Below are 21,269 nucleotides of genomic sequence, written 5' to 3'. Positions count from 1 at the left end.
TATGGTATTTGGTAAGGGTCCAAGTTTTTTCTTTTGTGTATGTATATCAACTTTTCCTGGCACCATTTGTTGGAGAGACTGCCTTTTCCCCATTGAATGATCTTGGCAAGAAAATCATTTAACCACATATGTGAGGGTTAATTTGGGGCTCTATGTTCTGTTCCATTGGTATGTATGTCTGTATTTATGCTAGTCCTACAGCCCTTCTTTTCTTTTTCAAGATTGCTTTAGATATTTGGGGTCCTTCAATATTCCGTATACATTTTTGTATTTTTTTTTTCATTTCAGCAAAAAGTATCATTGGGATTTTGATAGTGCATTAAATCTGTAGATTGCTTTGAATAGAACTGATGTCTTAACAATGCCAAGTCTTCTAATTCACGAACATGTGATGCTCCTACTTGTTTATACCTTCTTTAGTTTCTTTCAGTAATTAATGTTCTATAGAGTTCATTGTCGGAGAAGGTAATGGCACCCCACTCCAGTATTCTTGCTTGGAAAATCCCATGGGCAGAGGAGCCTGGTAGGCTGCAGTCCATGGGGTTACTAAGAGTCAGACACGACTGAGCGACTTCACTTTCACTTTTTACTTTCATGCATTGGAGAAGGAAATGGCAACCCACTCCAGTGTTCTTGCCTGGAGAATCCCAGGGACGGGGGAGCCTGGTGGGCTGCTGTCTATGGGGTCGCACAGAGTCGAACATGACTGAAGTGACTTAGCAGCAGCAGCAGCAGCAGAGTTCATTGTACAAGTCTTTTACCTCCTTGATTAAGTTTAATTCCTAAGTATTTTATTCTTTTTGTTACTACTGTAAATGGAATTGTTTCCTTAATTTCTTTTTCTGATTGTTCATTGTTAATGTATAAAAATGCAACTGACTTTTGTGTGTTGATGTTGAAGCCTACTACTTTGCTGAATTCATTTATTAGTTTTACAATTCTGTTGTGGAATCCTTAGGATTTTCTACATGCATGATCACATTATCTGCAAACAGAGACAATTTTATTTCTTCCTTTCCATGTGCATAGGTTAAAGTGGATGGTATTTTTACTTATTTTTCTTGCTTAATTGCTCTGGCTAGAACTTCCAGTACTGTGTTGAATAGAAGTAGTGAAAGCAGGCGTCTTTGCCCTTCTCCTGACCTTAGAGGGAACGCCTTTAGTCTTTCACCATTGAGCATAACATTTGTTGTGCATTTTTCATGAATGGCTTTTATTAGGATGATGCTGCTTTCTCCTCTACCTAGTTTTTTGGGCATTTTTATCATGAAATGGTGTTGAATTTTGTCAGGTGTTTTTTCTGCTTCAATTGCAGTGATTGTGTGGTATTTTTCTCCTTCATTCTGTTAACATGGCATATTACATTAATTGATTCTTGTGTATGTAACCATCCTTGCATTATAGGAATAAATCCAATTTGGTTATGGTGTATAATTATCTTAATATGCTAGTGAATTCAGTTTGCTAATATTTTGTTGAGGATTTTTTGCAATCAGTATTCATAAGAGATATTGTATTGATATGGGAAACTGTGCTTTCCTTTTCTTGTAGCATCTTTGGTTTGGTATCCAGGTAACGGTGGCCTCATAGGATGAATTAAAAGTGAAAGTGAAGTCGCTCAGTTGTGTCCGACTCTTTGCGACCCCATGGACTGTAGCCTACCAGGCTCCTCCATCCATGGGATTTTCCAGGCAATAGTCCTGGAGTGGATTGCGATTTCCTTCTCCAGGGCATCTTCCCAACCCAGGTCTCCAGAATTGTAGACAGACGCTTTACCGTCTGAGCCACCAGGGAAGTCATAAGATGAATTAAAAGTGCCCTGTAATTTTCAATTTTTAGAAAAAGTTTGAGAAGAATTGGTATTAGTTCTTCTTTAAATGTTTAGTAGAGCTCACTAGTGAAATCATCAGGTCCACAGCTTTTCTTTGTTGTAAGATTTTTGATTACTGATTCATTCTCCTTACTAGTTATAGATCATTCAGATTTTCTATTCATAATTTAGTCTCAGTAGGCTTTGTGTTTTTAGGAATTTGTTCATTTCATCTAGATTATCCAATTTGTTGGTGTACAGTTACTCATGAAAAAAGTTAAAGTGTTAGTTGCTCAATTGTGTCTGACTCATTGTGACCCCATGGACTATAGCCCATTAGGAATTTCTGTCCATGAAATTCTCCAGGCAAGAATACTGGAGTGGATAGCTATTCCCTTTTCCACGGGATCTTCCTGACCCAGGGATTGAACCTGAGTCTCCTACATTGCAGGTGGATTTTTTACCATCTGAGCCACCAGGGAAGCCCAGTTGTTCATAGTACTCTCATAATTTTTTTTTTTACCTTATTTATTTTTAACTAAAGGATAATTGCTTTACAGTATTGTGTTGGTTTCTACCAAACATCAACATGAATCAGGTTTACCCATGTCCCCTCCCACTTGAGCATTTCTCCCACCTCCCTCCCCATCCCACCCCTCTAATCTTTTTAATTTTAGTAACAGTGGTTGCTTCAGGGAAAGAGAACTGGGTGATCAGAGATAGGAGCGAGTTTTACAGTTTTGTTCTGTTCAAATCTTTAAACTATGCACATAATGTTAATAAAACAAATTGATAAAATGATCTCTCTTGGGAAGACTTAACATATACAGACAGTGTTGATACCAAATGAGAAGCTACAGTAACTTCCAAACCCTCTCCTTGCTTTTTTGCTCCAGATCACCTTTCCCTCTGGTTAGAAAGGATCACCTTCCTAAAACACAGCTCTCACTATGCATTAGCCTCCTCAGAATTCTTCTTCACAGTCCACTCATCCTCTGCAGAATAAAGCCCAAATTCCTTAATGAACTTTTCATGAAATGGCCCAACTTATAGTCCTTTGCAAACCATCTCACTGCGATTCTCTTCTGTAATCCTCTCCTTTGACCCTAGTACACCCCAGACTTTTGGTCCTTTCTCTACACCTTGCGCACCGGTGTCTTAGCTCATGCTCTTATTACTGTTCTTTTTGGAATATGTCACCACCCCTCATCTGCCTCTCACAAGCCTGTTCAGTTTTCACGGTTTGCTCATGGGCCACTTCTATTTAAATCTTCCGAATTTCCTGAAATCATAATTCATCTTCATTCATGCATGCATTTAATCATTTAAAAAAAAAGTCATGTGTGTACCCTATGCTCAGCAGAGAGGAAGAAGGGTCGGGTTTTATCAAGTTGCTTTAAGTCTTCTAGAAAAAAACTGTTGCATTTATCAAAACTAGCATTAACTGAGCACATACTAAGTGCCAGTAATGTATTAACTCATTTAATCTTCACAACAACCCAACAAAGCGGGGGCTATTTCTTGCCTTAATTTGAAAGGTAAGGAATTGAGAGCGCACAGAGGTTAAGTACTTTGCCCAAGGGTCAGAAGCCTGGAAAGAGGAGGAGCTGGAATTCAAACCAGGCATTCTGAGTGCAGAGGTCCAGTATTTCATTTCACTACTTGCCATAGATATTTCATAATAAGCAAGTGCACTTCCTTCCTCTACATTCTGATTTGGTTGGTCTGAGTTGAAATCAATATTGTTTTAAAGTTCCCCAGGTGACTTCGCTGTGCAACCAGAATTCAGAACTTCTGCTCTCGGGGATATGGTGATGGCATAAACGGTAGATGATTTAAATAGCCCTGGGGCATGAGGATTCTGGAAGAGGCTTTAATTAGTTTAACTGGAGATTGGAAAACAATAAGGGGTGAGAGAAGGACAGGACAGGAGACAGAGGAGCTTCAGGAACTGGGAGCTGCTGGGCCAGGATGGGAGAGGAGTCAGACTGTTAGAGAGGAAAGAAGGGGCCATGTCAGCCTTGAATGTCATGCCTGAAGAATGTGGAATTGATCCTTTAGGCAATAGGGAGAAAAGGAAGGCTTAAAAATTATTTTTGCATTCATCATTTTTAATAAGCCCCCTCGAGGCTTTCACAAGCCACTCACTTGAAGAAAATCTGCCCTGGTGGATATGGAGGATTTATGTAAGGCTAGTGTTTGTCTGATCTATGGTGCTGCATGGGGAGCACCTAACAATGCCCTTTGTTCACAAGGCAAAAAGAACCAGTGTTCATTTGGAAACATTTAATAGTTATGAGAGGCTTGTGCTATATTTTCAAAATGCCAAAAATCCCTTGAGGACAGACATCTCTGAGGGGGGAGGCCACATCTGCAGCCTTGCTTTCTCCCTCTCTGCCTGATATAAAGCCTCAGGCACTGTCAGTGGTGTGGGTTGATCTGGTGAGGATGGAAAAAGGAAGGCTGGCACTAAGAGGGCCTTTACAATGGGGAGGTGGCCTCAGCCTGCATGTAAAAGTTTGTACAGATTGTATTCCTTTGGACTAAGCCCATAACACTGCATTTCCTGTTGCCATGACATCAGTGGTCACTGTTACAAACCTGAGGATTCTGTGAAGAAAGAGAATGAGCTAGAGAGGATAGTAGTTTTTCTTATTTCCCTTCTTGTTCCAGTTCTATCATTCTTTTATCTCAAGGAAATGCCTAAAGAAAAGTGCAAGTCGATCAGGCAAGGAAGGCAAGGAAAATTTTGCTTTTTCTCAATATCTTGGCTCCTAAGGATGTGCCAGACTCCTTGAAGATGTGCTTAGAATCTGAGTCAAGCTGTCTGGACTGGACACTGTTGGTTGCCTAGCAGAGTACCTGCTTCCTGGCTTCCTCCTTCCTAACACAACCCCAACTTGATAAAGGGAGTAAATGCCGCCAGAGGGCTCCAAGGAAGCTGGTCCATGCCCAGCTTCTGTTGTGGATCTGACTCCAAGACTATTCCAAGGATGATTCCATATATGTATATATGCCACCATGCTGGTGATTGCTTCAGGACTGTAAGCTTGAGCCCATCAGCACAGGGCCCTCGCCAGTTGACCATGACTACTCAAGGGGTGGGCTGTGTCCCAAGCTGAATCAGACCAATAGAAAGGGAAAACTTAAATTCTGTGTTTTTCAGGATGAGGTTACCTCTCTTGCTGGAAATGAATAAGGGGGTGGGTTGTTACCAGTATGCTGGCAGCCATGTTGTGACCATGAGGCAAGTTAGACTGAGGAAAAAACCAGCACAAAAAGGAGGAAGGCAGCCAAATGAATTAGAGAAATGGAGCTGGATCTCTGATTGTCTCATGCCTGGAGGCTGGGCCTACCTCTGGACCAGCTATTCTGTGAGATAACAAATTTCCCTTTTTGGGGGGTTTGTGGCTGAAAGGTTATTCCTGACTGCTTTCTAACTCACGGTGCCTGGCCATTCAGTGAATTCAACTAGGGAAGACTGTAATGATATAGGTTTATATCAGTTTATATCAGAATCTGCAGAGTGTTTTCTCAAAACTGTCTCATCCAAACCACCTAAGATCTTCTTGAGGCAGTAGATAGACATTAGTTAGTTCAGTCGCTCAATCGTGTCCGACTCTTTGTGACCCCATGAATCACAGTACGCCAGGCCTCCCTGTCCATCACCAATTCCTGGAGTTCACTCAGACTCATGTCCATCTGGCCATCTCATCCTCGGTCGTCCCCTTCTCCTCCTGCCCCCAATCCCTCCCAGCATCAGAGTCTTTTCCAATGAGTCAACTCTTCGCATGAGGTGGCCAAAGTATTGGAGTTTCAGCTTCAGCATCAGTCCTTCCAATGAACATCCAGGACTGATCTCCTTCAGAATAGACTGGTTGGATCTCCTTGCAGTCCAAGGGACTCGCAAGCGTCTTCTCCAACACCACTGTTCAAAAGCATCAATTCTTCGGTGCTCAGCCTTCTTCACAGTCCAACTCTCACATACATACATGACCACAGGAAAAACTGTAGCCTTGACTAGACAGACCTTTGTTGGCAAAGTAATGTCTCTGCTTTTCAATATGCTATCTAGGTTGGTCATAACTCTCTTTCCAAGGAGTAAACGTCTTTTAATTTCATGGCTGCAATCACCATCTGCAGTGATTTTGGAGCCCCCAAAAATAAAGTCTGACACTATTTCCACTGTTTCCCCATCTATTTGCCATGAAGTGATGGGACCAGATGCCATGATCTTAGTTTTCTGAATGTTGAGCTTTAAGCCAACTTTTTCACTCTCCTCTTTCACTTTCATCAACAGGCTCTTTAGTTCCTCTTCACTTTCTGCCATAAGGGTGGTGTCATCTGCATATCTGAGGTTATTGTTATTTCTCCCAGCAATCTTGATTCCAGCTTGTGCTTCATCCAGCCCAGCGTTTCTCATGATGTACTCTGCATATAAGTTAAATAAGCAGGGTGACAATATACGGCCTTGCCGTACTTCTTTTCCTATTTGGAACCAGTCTGTTTTTCCATGTCCAGTTCTAACTGTTGCTTCCTGACCTGCATACAGGTTTCTCAAGAGGCAGATCAGGTAGTCTGTTATTCCCATCCCTTTCAGAATTTTCCACAGTTTATTGTGACATTATCATTCCTATAATTCAGAGCAGTGAAGTGACTTGCCTAAGGTCACACAGCTCATATCCAAGAACCGTGGCAGCCACTGAGAAAGAAAAACATGGTCTGCATGCCTGGGATGTTCTGGGAAGAAAAATGGGAGAAGACCTTGAAATCATGCTGTCAAAATGTCCCGGTAGAGTTCCTGATGTACTCATGACCATGGTTCATGACAAGGGGTGATTTTGTCCCCCAGTGAAGATTTGTCAAAGTTTGAAGACATTTTTGGTTGTCACAACTTGGGGCAGAGATGCTATTGGCATCTAGTGGGTAGAGACCAGGGAAGCTGCTGAAGATCCTACAGCATGCACGACAACCTCCACAACAAAGAATTATTCAGGGACTTCCCGGGTGTCCAGTGGTTAAGAATTCACTTTGCAATGCAGGAGAGGAAGGTTTGATCCCTGGTTGGAGAACTAAGATCCTACATGCTGCAGAGCAACTAAGCCCATGAGCGGCAACTACTGAGCTCACGCAGCACAACAAAAGATCCCACATGACACAGCTAAGACCCCACACAGCCGAATAAATAACTGCTAAAAAAGAGAATTGTTCAGCCCGACATGCCAATAGTGTCAGGGTTGAGAAACCCTGATTTAAGAGAATGTTCATTTTTTCAGCGTATGTATCAGAATCTTACACTTACTGATGTTCCAATCTGGGAATTTTCCGTAAATATTATAGGTACTTTTTTTTGATGGTTAAAGTGTATGCTACTCAAGATCCCTTTTCCAAGATCATTTTTGATCACTACATCGTTCAGGGAAAATCCTAAAGCAAAGATATTCAGCCCTGGGAAGCTGAGTGGATTAAGATGCTCCTATGCATGTGTTTGATAATTGATATATGCCTATGCCATGAGATTCATTGATCCATGTGGCATGTTTCTACATGTCACAGAACCTAAAAGGGAAAGCCCATCCCGGTGCGTGTGTTTCAGACCATCATTTTGTACCTCGTTAAGAACCTGACATATGGTAATGCTTACCACATCCACAAAGGCTTCGACCAATAGTGATTTCCAGTGAGGCTGCAAACAGTAATTACGTTTCTGAAGTGGTAGTTTAGATCTTATATTGCCAGTGGGAAAAAATACTAGTTTGCAGGCATGCCCCCAAATGAGCTCTAAAGAACTCCTTCCAAGAGTTATTTATCCTCTGTAATGGAAGGGGGCAGGAAGCGCAGTAAATCTGGAGGGGGATGGGCAGAGGACCTCAGTAAAAGGCCAGGTGGACCATGACTGCTCCTTGTAGTTACTCTGGAAACTGTTCTCGCTTTAAATGGTTCTCATAGAAGCTCTGGAAGACAAGTTTCTCTCAGCAGCAGCATCTCTACCTAATGCATTTGACACTGTGGATTAGCCCTCTTCCTCCCAGCAAGTTCTCTCCCCTGGGCTCTGAGGTTTGTGGTTTGCCAAGGGGCTGTCCACTGTTGAATCTGGAGCTGGGTATTTGGTTCAGTCCAACTGGGATCCCCAGGGCCTTAACTGGCCCAAACGCTCTGTGCTTTTTTGGTCCGCCTTCAATTCTGAGGCCCAGAAAAACATTTTTGGGTCTGGCACAGCCTTCCAGCTGAGGTAGGAAGATGAGGGTGTGTCTGCAAGGTTCGTATATTTTGCTGTCGGCCTCTTGGTAAAGATGGGTTAGTCTCAGATGACAGGGTCCAGTTCTCTGGCTGCGACCATGAGGCAGGCATGGGGCTGCAGGTCCCAGTGCATTCCTGAATTCCAGCAACCAGAGGCTTGGGGAGAGCGGGGGATGTGGAGGAGGACTGGGACTGAGGCTGAGCTATTGATGGCTCTGAGGGATTAAGTCCAGATATTGGTGGGGACCAGCAGAAGAAAGAGAGTCATTTAGAAGCAGGAGACCCAGCTCTCCAAGGGGAGCCATGTGGCCTCGTGCTCCAGAGGTGCCCTGGGCCCATTCCCCGCTCTGTCCACTGTGGCTGAGCTGCCTGGTGGCCTGGATGTGGGACTGGTCCTTTGTTCCTCTTGAAGGAAAGTTTTGGAAGCTTACAGTGCACTCTAATAATAACAATATTGTGTTGAATGCTCCCCATATGTTATACATTGCACTGGTGTGATCTTATTTATTATGGTGATCCCATCAGGTCTCTACTATTGTACCCATTTTTCAGGGTAGGAAATTGAGGCTCAGAGAACTTGAGCAAGCAATCAAACTTTAGTGAGATGCAAGTAAGTTATGGAATAAGTATGTAACAGAATCCAGGCCCCAAACACTTAACCCCACTCACTACCCCCATGTTACCATCAAAAGATGGTTTTCCCTTCCTTTTTGTCTTGATACATCTATCCTAGGCTTTTTGAAATACTCTGTGGACAATAGCTTAGAGGCACACTGTGAAATACATACATTTGTGACAAAATAATCTTAGTTGTGAGGATTAAGAGATTTTTTTGTTGTTGTTTGAGGGTCATATTTGGACCTGAACTCACACACAGCTTTCTCCTTCTCACAAATGTTATTTAGGGTAAAGTGATGCACCAGGCGTATTTTTAAGTTTAACCAGGCATAACACACCCATCTAAATAAACATTTGAGAGTATTATAATTGGCCGTGTAATGGGATGTTAAAATGGGATGAGCCTTTGTCTAAGTTTCAGCTGAAACCAAGTGCCAACTACTTCCCTGTTCCTAAGTGGTCTCTTTGCAGCATCTCTCGCCATTGCCTGAGTGGGTGAAAGCAGGGAGACCACTGGCTCCCTTTCTGCATCTGGGGAGGCAGAGGAGATGGGAACATGCCAACAGCTATTCCTAAAGAAACCCTGCTCTCTAATCTCCAGCTACCCTCTTGGCTTCTACAACCACCTGTGTTGTCTGGAGTGGGGCAGATAGCCAGGATCCTGGTTTTTGGTTACCTCCTTTGGAAGTCCAGCTTGCATGCCCAGTGACCAGTTGAAATGACTGAGTAGTTGTGTCCCATGGACTTGAGGGCACAGTGGACTCCTGATTAAGACAGAGAGGGAATAGTTCATGGCAAACAAGACCTACCTGTGTGAGAGTCAGCCCGGGGTGGCTCTAGGTGCCTCCCAAGCCGGGTCCAGGGAGGGCTCGGGAAAGGGCAGCAGAAAGCCACAGCACATCGCTCTCCAGCTGCCCAGTGGCAGGGGGAGGAGCTGTAAGCCCCCAGCCAGAGCAAACTCATGTGAAATGACATCTGGGAACCACAGACAAGGGGTCACTAGAAAAGTCAGGGGCATTTTCAAAGAACCCATAGAAATGCTCCCATGGGGACAAGAAACAGTGGCACATGCCTGCCAAGCCCAGGGAACCTGGATGCCAACTCATAACAGTGCCAGCTAGTGAGGCCCTCTGTCACCTTTATCTTTCCTGTCTGTGCCCTCTTCAACTCTGGAACTGAAGAAACTGCCATTAGCAGTCAAGGGTAAGAGCGGTAAAGATCCAGTGCAGAGAAAGAGAATGCAAGCCTGCTCTCCCCACTGCAGAAAGCAAGCCTGAGATGGGGGATGAAATTGTGAACGCCATTTGCAAGTTTTTAAGTATTACCTGAGTATCACCTCCACATTAATGACTGAACTGAGATTGTTGGCAGGTGTAATGTAGACAAGCTCTTTTAAAACACTCTGAGCATGGGACCTACTCACATTTCATCCAGGGCAGAGGCAGGAACTGTCCACAGACGGTGTGTGAGTGGGCATTTGGGGGTGTCTGGGTAAAATCTGGGAGCATTAGGATGGTACCCTCTGTGTCTGCTTTCCAAAGGACACCCTGGATCTCACCTCTTTTCTTCCTCCCCTAGCCTGCTCCCAAGGGTAGTCCAACCTCAGGGCCTTTGCATTTACTCTTCCCCGCTAAGAATCCACAGAGGTTGCTCCCTGGCTGCCTTCACCTCTCTCTCATTTTAAACGTCCCTTTATCAGACATTTATTGAACCACACATTGCAAATCATCACTGCTCTGTCCAGCCCCCTTATCCCACCTTCTGAAGCTTTTTTCCACACCCCTTATCACCCCCAGACTTACACCTCTTATGTCTATTTATCATGTGGTCCCAGGTTGGCAGCTCTAGGAGAATGGAGACTGTTTTGTTCACTGTTCTTCCCAAGCACATAGAAATGTGCATGGTACATGGCGGTAATCCAATAAATATTTGTTTTGCTGTCATTGAATAGCTCTGCTTCCCCAGATTCCTTTTATTGTTCAGAGTACAGATCTATTCACGATATTCTAAAAGTGAATCTGGTCTGGGCAAGTTGACTTGTACCTTTATGTCCCAAGCATGTTTTCTCTGTCTGGGATATAAAGGGGCCCAGAGGACAGATTCACTTCTCACTGAGATGCCAGTGACCTGATCCCTTGGAAACTGTACATTGGGTGTCCCCAGAGGAATAGTTTTTTCTCCCCCTTTTTATTTCTGAGAAGAAAAAAATGCAGACACAGAATTCCTTCTCCCCATAGCCCGAAGGGTGATTTTTATGAATTTTTACCACATGTCCACACAAAACTTTAGCCTTTCTCTCACTGTGGGAAAGAATTTGAGCAATTTTTACTAGAGTCTTGTCAAGGTAGAGACCCTTATCAGGGAAAATGATTTTCTGAAGCAGCCTGAATTGTAAGGCAGTACGATTCTGTCTTGATATTGATTAAAAAAAAATTGGAGTATAGTTGCTTTACATTGCTATGTCAGTTTCTGCTGTACAGCAAAGTGAATCAGCCATATATAGATCTCCCCTCTTTCTTGGATTTCCTTCCCATTTAGGCCACTACAGATCACTGAGTAGCGTTCCCTGTGCAATACTGTAAGTTCTCATTAGTTATCTATTTTATAAGTAGAAGTTTATACATGCCGGTCCCAATCTCCCAATTCATCCCCCTGCCTTTGCCTTTTGGTGTCCATACATTTATTCTCCATGTCTGTGTTTCTGTTTCTGTTTTGCAAATAAGATCACCTATGCCGTTTTTCTAGATTGCACTTATGTGTGTTAATAATTGATACTTTGATTCTTTCTGTGACTCGTTACCAGTTTAACGCTAGAATGAAGATAAAGGATACCTTTTGGGAACTGGCTACTCAAAGAACTTGATAATGAGGTCTGCTCCTTGGCCTTGCCCCTGAGAGTCTTCCCAACACACCAGAAAAGTGATTCGTAAGTCAGAAAATTATTTAAGAGTGACAGAAACAAAAACCCTGTCTTCCTAACAGCTTTTCCCTGTTACTTCCTGACCTCCACTCCATTCCATCAGTATTACTGGGGAGTCTATATTTACAATGAGGAATGACTTTCTTAGAAATTAGACTTGGCTTGAAAATTGTATTTTTAGGGATGGCAAAATTAATTTGGTGTAGTGATAGAAAAACCAAGACCATGTATAATTGTTACCTGGTAGACTGATGATGTGAGCTCTGAAACTAGAATGCTTGGGTTTGAAGTTGAGCATCATCGTGTACCGGCTGTGTGACATTGGATAACGTACTTCTCAGTGCCTCAGTTTTCTGATCTGTATAATGGGACTCATAACCACCTATCTCCTATGGTAGCTGTTAGGATTAAATGAGTTGACAGATGAAGAGGGCTTAGAACAGTGCCTGGTACACGAGACTGACTCTCTAAGTGTTGGCAGTATTTATTGTTGTTGGGGTGATGGTTAATCATGATTACTATTATCATCAACATTCTCCTAACCATCCTCCTACAAAACATGGCCCATTCAGGCTTTAGGATTTAGCAGAGGTAAAGCCACCAGTTGAATGTCTCTCAGTAAGATTCAACAAATTTGTTGTTGTTCAGTTGCTAAGTTGTGTCTGACTCTTTGCGACCCCATGCACTGCAGCATGCCAGGCTTCCCTGTCCTTCACTATCCCAGAGTTTGCTCAGATTCATGTCCATTGAGTCGATGATGCCATCTAACCATCTCATCCTCTGCCACCCTCTTCTCCTTTTGCCTTCAGTCTTTCTCAACATCAGGGTCTTTTCCAATGAGTTGTCTCTTCACATCAGGTGGCCAAAGTATTGGAGTTTCAGCTTCAGCATCAGTCCTTCCAATGAATATTCAGGGTTGATTTCCTTTAGGATTGACTGGTTTGATCTCCTTGATGTCCAAGGGACTCTCAAGAGTCTTCTCCAGCACCACAATTCAAAACGCATCAATTTGGTGCTCAGCCTTCTTTATGGTCCAACTCTTACATCCATACATGACTACTGGAAAGACCATAGCTTTGACTAAACAGACTTTTGTGACAGAGTGATATCTCTGCTTTTTAGTACACTGTCTAGGTTGTCATAGCTTTCCTTCCAAGGAGCAAGCGTCTTTTAATTTCATGGCTGTAATCACCATCCACAGTGATTTTGAAGCCCAAGAAAATACAGTTTTTCACTGTTTCCATTTTTTCCCCATCTATTTGCTATGAAGTGATGGGACTTGATGCCATGATCTTAGGTTTTTGAATATTGAGTTTTAAGCCAGTTTTTTCATTATCCTCTTTCATCCTCATCAACAGGCTCCTTAGTTCCTCCTCTGCCATTAGAGTGGTGTCATCTGCATATCTGAGGTGATTGATATTTCCCCTGGCAATCTTGATTCCAGCTTGTGATTCATCCAGCCTGACATATTGCATGATGTACTTTGCATTTAAGTTAAAGAAACAGGGTAACAATATATAGCCTTGTCATACTCCTTTCCCAATTTTGAACCAATCAGTTGTTCCATGTCCAGTTCTAACTGTTGCTTCTTGATCTGCATACAGGTTTCTCAGGAGACAGGTAAGGTGGTCTTGTATTTCAATCTCTTTAAGAATTTTCCACAGTTTGTTGAGATCTACACTGTCAAAGGCTTTTACATAGTGAATAAAGCAGAAGAAGGTGCTTTTTCTGGAATTCTCTTGCTTTCTCTATGATCCAACGAATGTTGGTCTCTGGTTCCTCTGCCTTTTCTAAACCCAGCTTGTACATCTGGAAGTTCTCGGTTCATGCACTGCTGAAGCCTAACTTGAAGGATTTTGAGCATAACCTTACTAGTGAAATGAGCATAATTATATGGGAGTTTGAACATTCTTTGGCATTGCCCTTCTTTGGGATGGGATGAAAACTGACCTTTTCCAGTCCTGTGGCCACTGCTGAGTTTTCCAAATTTGCTGGCTTATTGAATGCAGCACTTTCATGGCGTCATCTTTTAGGATTTTAAATAGCTCAGCTAGAATTTATCGCCTCCACTAGCCTTGTTTGTAGTAATGCTCCCTAAGGCTCATTTGACTTCAGACTCCAGGATGTCAGGCTCTAGGTGAATGACCACACTATCATGATTATCTGGGTCATAAATACCTTTTTTGTATAGTTCTGCTGTGTATTCTTGCCACTTCTTTTTAATTTCTTCTGCTTCTGTTAGGTCTTTACCATTTCTGTTCTTCATTATGCACATCCTTACATGAAATATTCCCTTCATCTCTCCAATTTTCTTGAAGAGATCTCTAGTCTTTCCCATTGTATTTTTTTCCTCTACTTCTTTACACTGTTCATACAAGAAGGTCTTCTTTTCTTGCTCTTCTCTGGAGTTCTGCATTAAGTTAGGTATATCTTTCCTTTTCTCCCTTGCTTTTTGCTCTTCTTCTTTCCTCAGCCATGTGTAAAGCCTCTTTGGACACTTTGCCTTCTTAGATTTCTTTTTCTTGGGGATGGTTTTGGTCACTGCCTCCTGTACAATGTTATGAACCTCTGTCCATAGTTCTTCAGACACTCTGTCTGCTAGATCTAATTCCTTGAACCTATTCATCACCTCCACTATATAATCATAAGTGATTTGATTTAGGTCATACCTACCTGAATGGCCTAGTGATTTTCCCCACTTTTTTCGATTTAAACCTGAACTTTGCAAAAAGGAGCTGATGATCTGAGCCACAGCTCCAGGTCTTGTTTTTGCTCCAGGTCTTGCTTTGATAGAGTTTCTCCATCTTCTGCTGCAAAAAATATAATCAATCTGATTTTGGTATTGACCATTTGGTGATGTCTATGTTTAGAGTTGTGTTGCTGGAAAAGGGTGTTTGCTATGACCAGTGTATCCTCTTGACAAAACTCTGTTAGATTTTGACCTGTTTCATCTTATACTCCAAGGCCAAACTTGCCTGTTACTCTAGGTATCTCTTGACTTCCTATTTTTGCATTCCAGTCCGCTATGAAAAGCGGTGAAAAGGATGTCTTTTTTTTGATGTTAGTTCTAGAAGGTCTTGTAGGTCTTTATAGAACTGTTCAGCTTCAGCTTCTTTGGCATCGGTAGTTGGGGCATAGACTTGGATTACTGTGATATTGAATGGTTTGCCTTGGAAACGAACAGAGATCATTCTGTCATTTTTGAAATTGTACCCAAGTACTGCATTTTGAACTCTTTTGTTGACAAGAGGAATAATCCATTTCTTCTAAAGGATTCTTGCCCACAGTAGTAGATATAATGGTCATTTGAATTAAATTCACCCATTCCCATTCATTTTAGTTCACTGATTTCTAAGATGTCACTGTTCACTCTTGCCATCTTCTGCTTGACCACATATAATTTACCTTGATTCATGGACCTAATATTCCAGGTTCCTATGCAGTATTGTTCTTTACAGCTTCGTCCTTTACTTTCATCACCAGCCTTTGGTCCAACTGTCTCATTCTTTCTGGAGCTATTAGTAGTTGCCCTCTGCTCTTTCCCAGTAGCATAGTGGACTTAGTGGGGGGGCTTGTCTTCTGGCATCATATCTTTTTGCCTTATCATACTGTTCATGGGGTTCTCATGGCAAGAATACTGGAGTGGTCTGCTATTCCCTCCTCCAGTGGAACACATTTGTCAGAACTCTCCACTATGACCCATCTGTCTTGGAGGGCCCTGCATGGCATGGCTCATAGCTTCATTGAGTTATGCAAGCCTCTTTGCCTTGATAAGACTGTGTTCCATGAAGGGGCTGCCAAAGTTTGATTTTAGGATCCTTGGTGAAGGAATTGTGACCATAATTGGGCTGAACTCTGCTAGAGCCCCAGACAGGGGGCAATTCTGTAGTTTTGTTCCTGCTTTCTCTGCTCAGAGATTTGTAGGGATCTTTAGCCCAGTCTCATGAAAATCTAGATGACTGTCAGACAATAGGCTCAATCGAATGGCTAAGGAATGCTATCTAGCATTCTTAAAAAGAATTGAAAAAAGCATCTTGCAAAGTGACAGTGAAGCAATGTGTGCTGTGCAGTCGCTTCAGTCATGTCTGACTCTTTGCAACCCTACGCACTGTAGCCTGCCAGACTCCTCTATCCATGGGATTCTCCAGACAGAAGTACTGGAGTGGGTTGCCATGCCCTCCTCCAGGGGATCTTCCCAACCCAAGGATCAAACGTCTCTTATGTCTCTTGCATTGGCAGGTAGGTTCTTCAACTAGCGCCACCTGGGAAGCCCCGACACTGATGCAGACATGGGCCTAAATATTTTTGTAAGCTATAAGACCAAAATCAAACACAGCAAAATATTCTCTAAGCTGAATGTAAATCAAATGAATTTTTGCTCTGCTTTGTTTCGAGACCCTGGCTTGTGAATTTGACTCAGGAAGGATTCTGGCATCTCAGTTCCCCTTTCTCCCTCAGGGTATAAGCACCAGAGGAATGCAAGAGCGGATTCCAGTCACAACATCTGCTGGTGGGGGATTTGCTCTTTGCAGGTTGCCACACGATGTGCCGCTTTTATGGGTCTCAACTCCGAGCATCGCCAGGTGCCTGCTGCGCGCATTTTCCAGGCAGCCCGGAGCATTTCCGATGGGCGATCTCTCAGGATTTCTTTAAGGCTTGCAGTCTGTTAAGTGGAAAAGTTTTCTAGTTGATTAAAAACAAATTCTGAATCCAGTTTCCACAACTGTGTGTTTTTTGGTAACCATAGGAAAATGCAGTCAACAAGACTGAAATAGTCTGTGCTCTATTGAGAATGCAATTTTGGCCCTTCACCTCCTGGTCTGTAAAAAAGAACTCACCTAGATGGTCTCAGATTAACTTCAATTTGTGTGTGTGTGTGTGTGTGTGTTTTAGTTAAAATTCCCATTGGGTTCTTTGTCAATCTTCTCTGTCCCTTGCTGGGCTTCTCATTTTGTTCTCCTGATTTGGTGTCAGTTACTGGAGGTTTACTGTGTTTCTTTGTGGCAGCGTATTTCTCTGATTCTTCACGATGCCCATAGCCTTCTGTGGATATCTATGCATCTGAAGAAGCAATCATCTCTTTCCAACTTCATGGACTGACTTCTATAAGGAAAGACCTTCGCCTGCGAGAAGGGGCACACGGGAGTGTACTGTGGCCCGTCTAATGGTGCAGGGCTCTAAGTATGGGGGTTGTATTAGCTCTAGGTCCAAGGAGATGTGATAGCTTGACAGCTCAGGCCACAGCATCAACAGCATCAACAACATCGTGGTCCCTGGAGAGGAGGGCAGAGGATCCACAGTGGCTGCAAGGGCTGTGGGAGGCCTCAGTGACACCTTTAGAGGCTGGGGATCAGGGCAGGCAGTAGCTGTGGCTTGAGCCAGGTGCATACACTGGGTTGTGGGGTCAGCTGTCTGTAGGGTTGAGAGCCAGGGTTGGTAGCAAGGGCTAGGGCCAATCTTGGGTGCAGGGCCCCTGTCACTGCAGGATCGCCCTATGGGGTGTGCACAGCAGTACAATCTGGTGAAGGGAGTTGGGCTGGAGGGGCATAGGTGCACAGCTGGAGGAACTAGTCGCAGGAGAACCCCGCAGTCCAGGCCAATGTAGGAATCAGGCCCTGGCTGTCTGTGTGCAGTCCTGTGCCTTAATGAAACTTTAAGAGCTGGCACTATCAGAAAGCCATTTCCGATGGGGAGACACGACTGGCCCTGGTCTCTCGTTCATTTCTTGCCCCATTCTCTGCCTGAGCAGAAGCCACCTGCACAGGGAGCTTTCATGTCTGTAGAAACTAGCAAATTCTCTGTGCACTTCTCTCTCTCAGTGTGTATGTGTTCAGGGAGCCAGGAATTTTACCACCTTCTGCAAGCCACAGTGAGACACGTTTTGGCAGCCAGAAGGGGACCTTTGGGGTTTCTCAAAATACACACATCACAGAATGGCTGTACCTCTCTTGATTTAATATTTGTTGAAATATTGATTAGTTCAGATATCCTGCAAGATAGCAAGAAATTTCTAAAATAATTGAAAAAAAATTTTTGGCTGTATCACATGGCATTTGGAATTTTAGTTCCCTGATCAGGGATCAAACCTGCACCCCCTGCATTGGAAGCACAGAATCTTAACTGCTGGACCATCAGGGAAGTCCCAAATTTCTATTAATTGTATTAAGATCACATAGTTCCACATATCTATTTGCTTACTACATCCAAAGAGCTAATGTTTAAGTTTGAAGAGGATTGCAAATGATTTGTTTAACAGCTGATTTAAGTTCTTCATTCCAGTCCCATACCATAAAAAATTACTTGCTAACATTTGGGTACTGACCAAGCTACAACAACTTGTACCAGCTACAAGTTGAAGTTTTTTTGCCACAACCTTATGAGGTAACCATTAATAGTAGACTCTTTTTACAGATGAGAAAACTGAGGCCAGAAGGTTTACAAAATTTGCCAAAGGTAACATATTTAAGAAGTGTCAGAACCTCCTGCCTGACAAGCCCCTTCAGGATCCATAGCGTAGGAGGGCCACTTGGCCTTCACTTTACCTAAATTTAGATATTTGACATTATCGCCACATGAGGTCATACAGTCATAGAAATGCACCAGAGAACTGAAAGAAGTCTGAACCACACTGTCCTCTATGGAAATATAAGTGTAAATATACATCTGCATATATTTATTTATACACATAGGATTATACATACACACATACATGTATACACACTGGATTATATTTCATTAGCATAAAGTTATATTGCTTTTCATTTTTGAGTGTGTTGAAGTCTTTAGTTAGCTGAGCACAGACATTTGCAATATATTGTAGGTTCCATTACCCTGTTTTGATTTTCTATCAATAGTATACAGGAAGTCTCAACAGTGAAATTGGTCTGGCCATGTCTTAACATTGAAGATATTCCAGTGCATTGGAGCCTTAGGATTAGGAAGGCAATTTCGTCACTTCTTTTGTGAGGAAATGGAGACACAGAGATGTTGAGTAAAGTCCCCAAGGTCACACAGCTAGAAAGCCCTTCCACTGACAGAGCAGTGAGCTCTGTCCTGCACCCACTGCTCTTGATCCCTGGCTCGTGCCTCCAAACTAGCAAGGAGAGGCTAAGTTGCACATGTGGGCATTATTGTAGGAACATCCTAGAGGTCACGAAACATTTATTTCACAACCAGTGACTCCCTCCCATGCATTCTATTATTTTTTTTTTTTTAATATTTGCGAAGAAAGGTTCCATTTCTTTAGAACTTTTCACATTTCAAAACCCTTTTAAAACTGAGAATCAATATTGAACCCCATAGCCATCCTGGGAGGGGCTGTATGCAGGCATTGCTTTTTCTTTTTTTCAGATGGAAAAACAAAAGTCAAGAACTACACACCTTTCTCAAGATAACACCACTAAACAGGGACAGAGCTGTGACTGTAATCTGGGCTCCTGGCTTGGGACACGGCACTGAACCACACCGCTTTCCTGTCTAGCAGTATGTCTTACAGGAATTACAGATGGGCACAGCACAGCATTTTTGTTCTCCTGATGCTATTCATAAACCATTCTCAAACCCAGTGTATTTTCACTGAAAGAAACTATTCTTCATGTGATCAACAACTTGGCAAAAAAGATAATTAGATCGTCTAAACGCTATTCATAAAGTAAACGCTACGTCAGGATAGATATTAAGCACTTTCAAAGTTCCTACCGTATTTCCTTTCAGGGGTGAGGTATAAGATATATTTAAATGAAGCTTAGTCTGGGAAACCAGCATATTGCAATTAAAAATGCAGCCCTTGTAGTCTTGCAATTCTTTGTCTAAAGTCTTTCAACAAAAGAGGGTATTTTAATTCAATAAATAAAAGACAGGCACTTCCAGCTTTCCTATGGGGGAGTAGCTACCGCTTGTAGTTCACACACGCACAACAGAGAAAATACACAAACAAATAGTATTTGATTTTTCTTGGCTACAGGCTATTTTCATCTTTCAAGAGACCAAGGGAAAAACAACCTTAGAACGTTACCACCAAAACTTCCAAATTTATTGCAACACAACGTAATGGCAAAATGCTATTTTCTTGGCGCTCACATTTTTGAATAACCACCATGGCCAAAAATGCCGGGTTTTATATTTACAATAAACCCAAAGAAAATCTTGAATTCCACTCTCAAAGCTGGGATGGCAAAGATGTCGTGGGTTGTTCAGAGCAAACCATCGCGTCTAATTATTCAATCTTATCCTCTCTGTTTAACCTGAGCTTGAGGCATTTATTTCATGTTTATACTAGTTTAACACAAATCATGCTTGAAAGAGATTTCGTATCCTGTTTCCCTGTGTAAAGTTGGGCTACAATAGAAGACTTAACAATGCCGGCTGTTTCTTGGGCTTATCAGTTAAAGAAACACTAAACCTAAGAAAATACTTCCAGTGTAAACAAGATACAAAATCACACATGTAGCCACATTCCTCCAAGATCTGTCTGAATAGAGAAAAGTATAGATCTACTCTGAATAATTTCTGTTTTAACTTAGCATCAATATGCCTGTATCTGCTTTTCCTTCATTGTTATAAGCAATTTGTTCTGCTGCTATTGTATTCCACATAGGAAGTAAGGTATAATGTGGAGTAATAATAGATTTAAACGTACTTTAAAGTTCTGCACAAACATTATACTTTTCAACTAATTTTAACCACAATTAAGTTAGTTTAAAGGATACAGTGAAAATCTTGTTCTAACCTTAACTCAGCACAATTTATTTAGAGTTGATATACATATATTAGTTGTTTCCAAGGATGTCAGTTACCATTCAATTCTCTGAGACTGAAATTTGTATAGACTGATTACTTGGTCAAGGGATGTATTCTAGTTTCTTAATGATAAATATATTTTCATGTTTTTGTAACAAGAAATGGAAAGCAAACTATCTAAATAAAGTAGCAATTTGTTAGAACATACCTTGTTTGAAGAAAGCAAATTTTTTTCAAAACTTTTCCACCACAGAGAACGGATATCCCTTTTTCCTTAAGCTTTTCTGCATCACAGATCCCATCCAAATTATTCTAAAGAAGAAACAAGAAGAAGTCCAAGCACCTTTTCTCTTCTGAGAAGAGCTAATCAAACATTCCTATCAAACTCTCAGCACTTTGAAAAGCACATTTTACACTACACACACACACACAGACACACACACACACACTCACTCTCACACTCACACACACTGCTTCTCACACTGGTTTTAGTACTGAATTAGGCGGTCCTCTTTTAAATTTCCACTCCCACTTTTTTTTTTTTTTGGGTAAGGATTTCTAAATATTCTTTCTAGCCCAAAGCACACATTTCCAGCAAGCAAATTCTACAATGAAAAATTCTATAAAGTAGCAGAGAAGCACCTAGATAAGATGGAAAAATTTTAAGTATACTTTAAAATTGACTTAAGCAGGGCAATTATATTTTCTCTTTCTTTTTCAAATGCTGGCAAACAGCTGGATTAAATTGCATAAAGAAATAAAACTGTACAAACAGTACTGAGCTGGTTCTATTGGACTCTCACTTTTGGAGTAGAAATAATTTTCCTACATGTTAAAGCTGTTTTTTGGTTTAGTTCACTTCGGTCCTTTTTGCACTTTGGCAAGTTTAATGAAGTGGCTGTAGTCTATGCTTCTGGGAACAGGACACAAGATAATAACAGT

General features: G+C 42.1%; 1 protein-coding gene across 2 annotated transcripts in view; it reads right to left on the bottom strand.

Moving 5' to 3' along the window:
* The window catches only part of VIT (vitrin), a 123,561-nt gene extending 102,748 nt beyond the window's left edge, over window positions 1–20,813 (bottom strand). The window contains exon 1 of one of the 2 annotated variants that reach the window (XM_010809893.4): window positions 20,536–20,813. The gene's annotated coding sequence lies outside the window, so the exon portion shown is untranslated. 2 annotated transcript variants of the gene reach the window in all.
* Window positions 20,814–21,269: the final 456 nt, after the last annotated feature.

This window comes from Bos taurus, chromosome 11 (assembly GCF_002263795.3).
Source record: "Bos taurus isolate L1 Dominette 01449 registration number 42190680 breed Hereford chromosome 11, ARS-UCD2.0, whole genome shotgun sequence".
NCBI lineage: Eukaryota > Metazoa > Chordata > Mammalia > Artiodactyla > Bovidae > Bos > Bos taurus.
The sequence above is the reverse complement of the archived record's forward strand: the minus strand, read 5'-3'. Positions and strand labels throughout refer to the sequence as shown.